Source organism: Denticeps clupeoides, unplaced genomic scaffold (genome assembly GCF_900700375.1).
Source record: "Denticeps clupeoides unplaced genomic scaffold, fDenClu1.1, whole genome shotgun sequence".
Classification (NCBI taxonomy): domain Eukaryota; kingdom Metazoa; phylum Chordata; class Actinopteri; order Clupeiformes; family Denticipitidae; genus Denticeps; species Denticeps clupeoides.
The window spans coordinates 851595-859971 of record NW_021629982.1 but is presented as its reverse complement, the minus strand read 5'-3'; positions in this window follow the sequence as shown (position 1 = coordinate 859971).

The following is an 8377-nucleotide window of genomic DNA, read 5'->3' as shown; positions in this document are numbered from 1 at the left end:
CACTGAATCAACGCGTGGCCTTACAAATGTCACACACGCGCTCGTGCTCACCCTTAGACTTTCACACCCTTAGAATTTCTTTTAAAACAGAAACCTTGTTTAAATGATATATGTTTTAAAACTGTTTCTAGTTAAAGAAAAACTATTTTGCTTTCAAACAAAGTTGATTTCATACCACTACTGCTAAATAAACGAATAGTAATGCTGTTTTATGAATAATCCATTCTTCAAAGTTGTCTATTCTATGGTTTTCAGATGATATGTCACACAAAATGTTAACAGACTATAATTTCTATTTAGTTGAACAGTGCACAGAGAGATATATGGATAAGCCTGTGAATTACCTAACAACTTCTGTTTTTTTCTACAAAATTTTTTTTTTTTTTTCAAGATTCTTTTCAGAAAATAAAATCCTACATTTATTAACAATGTTAATTTCCTCTGAAACTATCCCAGCTTGTGACCGCTCCTCATTGGCAGTAACAAGGTCTTCACCACCCAGCAGATAACCAACTACTATTTAGTGCTCGCTTGAAACTGATGTTTGCAAAAATGACCATTGTTGGTGTTTTACGACCCCTCATATCAATGACACAGACCCACAGTTCACACACACTTAGACTATTTTAAAACCATATTTTAATGATATATGGTTTAAAAGGATTTCTAGTTAAAGAAAAACAAGTTTAAACACAATACCTATTTTAAATATACAACACATTCAGTCGTTTTTCCAAAAGATACATCACACAATGGTATGTAGGAGGCATCACATCACTGGCACGCACACACACACACACACACACACACACACACACACACACACAGACTTTTCTTTTTCTTGCTAAAATAAAACTAATCATAACACTGTTTTATGAACAAACCTTTCTCACAGAAATGTTAACAAACTATAATTTCTATTTAATTGAACCACACACAGATTTTGTTTATCAAACTGATATATTTATGAACATGAAAATACTTCTCTAATCCTACTTTAAAACGTTGAAAACCACTATTCTTTTTAATCATGTTTTTTTTTTTTTTTTTTTGTCCACTTTGGATTATGTAATGATAATATTGAAAAATAAACCTACACACTTCTAACCACTTTTTGTAGTTGTTGTAGTTCACATCAGACATATATATATTTTAGACATTACTTTTAATATTATTATCAAGTAACTTCAAATAAATTTCTCATGTTAACAATTAAAATCATATTTTCTAAAATCATATCAAGGGGTGTGATTTTTAGAGAGGGGGGTTGCAACTTTTAGGGCTATAATATCAAGAATTTAAAAGTTTCAGTTAGTTTTTTCTACAGTATATTTGTATTTTTTTAACCTTCTGATGCTGAAGGGCTTCACTGTCGTATATTTACTATTTGTATGATTGACACACACACACACACACACACACACACACACACACACACACAACAGACTTTTTCTTTTCCTTGCTAAAATAAAACTAATCGTCACGCTGTTTTATGAACAAGCCAGAGGTATTTCATTTATGGTTTTCAGATGATATGACACACAAAACGTTAATAAACTATCATTTTTATTTAGTTGAACCATACACAGACTTTTGTTCATCAAACTGATATATTTATGAACATGAACATTTTTTTTTCAAGATTCTTTTCAGAAAATAAAATCCTACATTTATTAACAATGTTAATTTCCTCTGAAACTATCCCAGCTTGTGACCGCTCCTCATTGGCAGTAACAAGGTCTTCACCACCCAGCAGATAACCAACTACTATTTAGTGCTCGCTTGAAACTGATGTTTGCAAAAATGACCATTGTTGGTGTTTTACGACCCCTCATATCAATGACACAGACCCACAGTTCACACACCCTTAGACTATCTTTTAAAATAGAAACCTTGTTTTTCACTCAAGGATTGAAAAACACATACTAAACAAAATACAAATTTTAATACAATGCAAACACTGTTCATATACTTACTGAATATGTTTATCCCATCAGTCATTTTCCAAGAGATACATCACATAATGGTATGTAGGAAGCATCACACCATTGACACAGGACATAACCTGTTCACACACACACACACACACACACACACACACAAACAGACTTTTCCATGCCAAAATAAAACTAATCATAATGCTGATTTATGAACAAACCATTCTCCAAAGGTGTCTCGTCTTTGGTTTTCAGAAGATATGCCGCACAAAAACGTTAACAAACTATAATTTCTATTTAATGAACCTCACACAGACTTCTGTTTATCAAACTGATATATTTATGAACATTGAAAAAACTTTTCAACATTCTTTTTAATCATGTTTTTCCTCTATGGATTATGTAATGATAATATTGAAAAATATACCAACACACTTTCTAACCACTTTTTAATATAGTTCACATCAGACATATATATAGACATGATTTTTAATATTATTATCAAGTAACTTCAAATAAATGTCTCATGTTAACAATTTCATATTTTCTGAAATCGTATCAAGGATGTGATTTTTAGGGAGGGGGCTTGCAACTTTAGGGCTTTAATATCAAAGAATTTAAAGTTTCATTTATTTGTATATTTTTTTCTACAGTATATTTGTATTTTTTTATCCTTCTGATGCTGAAGTGCTTCATTGTTTGTAGATTTTCTAGCTGTATGATTGATTCCCGCTGGTCATATTATTAGGTAGACCTCGTTAGTACTCGGGTGGACCACCTTATGTCTTTAGAACCACCTTATTCTTCGTGGCATAGCCTCAAAAAGGTGTGGAAATATTCCTCAGATATATTGGTCCATACAGACATGATAGCATCATGTAGCTGCGGCCGATTTGTCTGCTGGTTGTCTATGATATCCGAAGCCAATATCCGAAGGTGTTCTGTTTGGATTGAGACCTGGTGAATGTAGAGTATAGCGAACTCAATGTCATGTTCAAGTAACTAGTCTGAGATGGTTTGAGCTTTGTGACTTGGTGTATTATGCTGTATTTAAGTAGCCATCAAAAAGGGGGTACACTGTACACCCCCCCCGAGAGACCAACACCAGCCTGAACCACCATGCATCCATGCTTACATGTTGATTACACCACATTTTGACCCTACTAACTGAATGTTAAATTGTTTTGATAATTCTCCAGTCTTCAGTTTTCTAGTTAATAAAGTAGAATAAAAAAAAAAATTAAATATACTTTTTGGCATTTACTGTCAATATTACTCTTCCACAAATAACTTAAAAATACTAAAGATCCTTCAATACAAATCAGATATTTTAAACTTGATGTGACAATGACAAAATGCACTTTAAACCTGACCACCACATATCTTTTTAAACACAAGACAATATATGTTTTAATGCAACCCAGCAACACTACTTCATGGCCATTTACAAGAACCCTCTAAGGTGTCAGTGCTGAACTGTTTGGTTGAAAAACTTAACCCCCCCAAAAAAAATCCAATAATTGGCTAACAATTGGCATAAACATATGAGGTGCTGCTTTTCTAAAGCTTGCAAAAAAACAAACACTAAGTTTACTAAATAATGAGGTCTTATCAGGTCTTATCAGTGAACAATACCGAGATAATTATTATAAAAATTATTATAAAAATGCATGAATTAATTATTCCTCGCACTCATACTGTACTTGGAGAAAATGGAATGTTTTGTGGTAACGTTTGGCACTGTTACGCGCTATATTAAGCACACTTGTGCTTGCTCTGGAACGGGCAGATGGTCGTCCTGGTGGCAGCGCAGATCAGACAGCCGTGTAATACATTTATTTTAACAAAGTAACTGTATTCTGATTATCACTCATTTAAACGGTACATGCATTCCGTCACTCCCCGACACTGTCCACATACATTGGTTGTTCTGACATTTTGAGTCTGCCCTTTATCCTGTGACATCAACAAGGCTTTTTGTCTACACAACTGTTGCTAACCGGATCTTTTCTCTTTTTCAGACCTGGTAAACCCTACATATGGTTGTGCATGACAGTAGATCACCAGTTTTTAAAAACTCCAACCGTGTCTCGTCCAAAACCACTTAAATATTCTTTTACCCCCATTCTAATGACTGGTTTGGACTTCAGAAAATTTTTTTTACTGGTTATGTTTATTATTGTGATTGCATATAGTTTTTATGTATTCAGTATAATACAATTTGTACTCGTCTAATTGGATTTAAGTGGGGTTAAACAGTGCTGTTAAATACAACCTGGCCTTTCCTTTTACATGTAGGTTAACACAAACAGCTCATCTGCCAGATTATATCAGATTTGCATTTAGGCATCTAGACGTGGTGAAAACAATTTTCTGAAGTCCAAACCAGTCATTAGACTGGGGGTAAAAGAATATTTAAGTGGTTTTGGACGAGACACGGTTGGAGTTTTTAAAAACTGGTGATCTACTGTCATGCACAACCATATGTAGGGTTTACCAGGTCTGAAAAAGAGAAAAGATCCGGTTAGCAACAGTTGTGTAGACAAAAAGCCTTGTTGATGTCACAGGATAAAGGGCAGACTCAAAATGTCAGAACAACCAATGTATGTGGACAGTGTCGGGGAGTGACGGAATGCATGTACCGTTTAAATGAGTGATAATCAGAATACAGTTACTTTGTTAAAATAAATGTATTACACGGCTGTCTGATCTGCGCTGCCACCAGGACGACCATCTGCCCGTTCCAGAGCAAGCACAAGTGTGCTTAATATAGCGCGTAACAGTGCCAAACGTTACCACAAAACATTCCATTTTCTCCAAGTACAGTATGAGTGCGAGGAATAATTAATTCATGCATTTTTATAATAATTTTTATAATAATTATCTCGGTATTGTTCACTGATAAGACCTGATAAGACCTCATTATTTAGTAAACTTAGTGTTTGTTTTTTTGCAAGCTTTAGAAAAGCAGCACCTCATATGTTTATGCCAATTGTTAGCCAATTATTGGATTTTTTTTTGGGGGGTTAAGTTTTTCAACCAAACAGTTCAGCACTGACACCTTAGAGGGTTCTTGTAAATGGCCATGAAGTAGTGTTGCTGGGTTGCATTAAAACATATATTGTCTTGTGTTTAAAAAGATATGTGGTGGTCAGGTTTAAAGTGCATTTTGTCATTGTCACATCAAGTTTAAAATATCTGATTTGTATTGAAGGATCTTTAGTATTTTTAAGTTATTTGTGGAAGAGTAATATTGACAGTAAATGCCAAAAAGTATATTTAATTTTTTTTTTTATTCTACTTTATTAACTAGAAAACTGAAGACTGGAGAATTATCAAAACAATTTAACATTCAGTTAGTAGGGTCAAAATGTGGTGTAATCAACATGTAAGCATGGATGCATGGTGGTTCAGGCTGGTGTTGGTCTCTCGGGGGGGGGTGTACAGTGTACCCCCTTTTTGATGGCTACTTAAATACAGCATAATACACCAAGTCACAAAGCTCAAACCATCTCAGACTAGTTACTTGAACATGACATTGAGTTCGCTATACTCTACATTCACCAGGTCTCAATCCAAACAGAACACCTTCGGATATTGGCTTCGGATATCATAGACAACCAGCAGACAAATCGGCCGCAGCTACATGATGCTATCATGTCTGTATGGACCAATATATCTGAGGAATATTTCCACACTGTCACGACTACGGACTTACGGGGGAAGGAAGCGCAGAGGTCTGACATGTTGGGAACGGGGTTTTATTAACAATAAACAAAGAAATACAAATAAAGACTGGCGCGGTGGCCGAAAACGAATTTAACTTAAATAAAGAACATAAACTAACCCGTAGGCGTGTGGCGATTGCCAGAACTCAAAAACACATGAAACTAAACCAGGTCAAGTTCGTGCAGAGAGTCCACGAAAATGCCAGCGACCCCGAACGGGCGGAAACTTCCGGCATTTATGGGGCGTCAGGATTAAAGTCAGGTGTGGAGCCCAGCTGCAGGCAATCCTGACAGAGCCCCCCCTCCAAGGGCTACGTCCTCGGAGCCCCAACAGTACCATCAGTGGAGGCGGCGGGTTGGTGGACGGCGGCAACCACAGGGCTCCTGCCCTGCTGTATCCTCCCCTTGGAGGACCCGGTCCCTCGGGCTGGCTCCCCGGCGTGGTCAGGCGTGGCGGCCCCGGTCCCTCGGGCTGGCTCCCCGGCGTGGTCAGGCGTGGCGGCACCCGGTCCCTCGGGCTGGCTCCCCGGCGTGGTCAGGCGTGGCCGGCCCCGGTCCCTCGGGCTGGCTCCCCGGCGTGGTCAGGCGTGGCGGCCCCCGGGTCCCTCGGGCTGGCTCCCCGGCGTGGTCAGGCGTGGCGGCCCCCGGTCCCTCGGCCTGGCTCCCCGGCGTGGTCAGGCGTGGCGGCCCCCGGTCCCTCGGCCTGGCTCCCCGGCGTGGTCCCGCTTGGCGGCCCCGGACCCTCGGGCCTGGCTCCCCGGCGTGGTCCCGCTTGGCGGCCCCCGGACCCTCGGCCTGGCTCCCGGCGTGGTCCCGCTTGGCGGCCCCGGACCCTCGGCCTGGCTCCCCGGCGTGGTCAGGCGTGGCGGCCCCGGACCTCGGCCTGGCTCCCCGGCGTGGTCCCGCTTGGCGGCCCCGGACCCTCGGCCTGGCCTCCCCGGCGTGGTCCCGCTTGGCGGCCCCGGACCCTCGGCCTGGCTCCCGGCGTGGGTCCCGCTTGGCGGCCCCGAACCCTCGCCTGGCTCCCCGGCGTGGTCCCGCTTGGCGGCCCCGGACCCTCGGCCTGGCTCTCCGGCGTGGTCCCGCTGGCGGCCCCGGACCCTCGGCCTGGCTCCCCGGCGTGGTCCCGCTTGGCGGCCCCGGACCCTCGGCCTGGCTCCCCGGCGTGGTCCCGCTTGGCGGCCCGGACCCTCGGCCCTGGCTCCCCGGCGTGGTCCCGCTTGGCGGCCCCCGGACTCCCGTACCTGCACACAATAATCAGGGCCGATCCATCTGGGTACGTGTGGGCCCTGTCTCCACATGTCCCCTCTGACACATCTTGTGTCACCCCCTGCACCGCGCAGGGAGATTGTCCCAAAGCCTCCGGCGACTGTTCCAGGCACCCCAGGCTGGTGCCTTCTGGGACTATGCAGCCCCTCTCGCTGCCCGGCCCTGGTGCCAAGGGGGGGGCATTGCCAGACCATCCGGCTAGCCCCTTCTGCGTCCGTTGGGACAAGCAGGCCCTCTTCGTGCCTGTCCCAGCTGGGTCCTCATGCCTACCCGGGGGCTCTATGGCGCTCGACCCCTCAAGAGGCAGACGCAGGCCCATGCCTGCCCCGCCCTCCTCACTGGCTACCGGAGGACCCAGCTCCATCGCTCATTACCAACACACTTTCTAACCACTTTTTAATATAGTTCACATCAGACATATATATAGACATGATTTTTAATATTATTATCAAGTAACTTCAAATAAATGTCTCATGTTAACAATTTCATATTTTCTGAAATCGTATCAAGGATGTGATTTTTAGGGAGGGGGCTTGCAACTTTAGGGCTTTAATATCAAAGAATTTAAAGTTTCATTTATTTGTATATTTTTTTCTACAGTATATTTGTATTTTTTTATCCTTCTGATGCTGAAGTGCTTCATTGTTTGTAGATTTTCTAGCTGTATGATTGATTCCCGCTGGTCATATTATTAGGTAGACCTCGTTAGTACTCGGGTGGACCACCTTATGTCTTTAGAACCACCTTATTCTTCGTGGCATAGCCTCAAAAAGGTACATGCATTCCGTCACTCCCCGACACTGTCCACATACATTGGTTGTTCTGACATTTTGAGTCTGCCCTTTATCCTGTGACATCAACAAGGCTTTTTGTCTACACAACTGTTGCTAACCGGATCTTTTCTCTTTTTCAGACCTGGTAAACCCTACATATGGTTGTGCATGACAGTAGATCACCAGTTTTTAAAAACTCCAACCGTGTCTCGTCCAAAACCACTTAAATATTCTTTTACCCCCATTCTAATGACTGGTTTGGACTTCAGAAAATTTTTTTTACTGGTTATGTTTATTATTGTGATTGCATATAGTTTTTATGTATTCAGTATAATACAATTTGTACTCGTCTAATTGGATTTAAGTGGGGTTAAACAGTGCTGTTAAATACAACCTGGCCTTTCCTTTTACATGTAGGTTAACACAAACAGCTCATCTGCCAGATTATATCAGATTTGCATTTAGGCATCTAGACGTGGTGAAAACAATTTTCTGAAGTCCAAACCAGTCATTAGACTGGGGGTAAAAGAATATTTAAGTGGTTTTGGACGAGACACGGTTGGAGTTTTTAAAAACTGGTGATCTACTGTCATGCACAACCATATGTAGGGTTTACCAGGTCTGAAAAAGAGAAAAGATCCGGTTAGCAACAGTTGTGTAGACAAAAAGC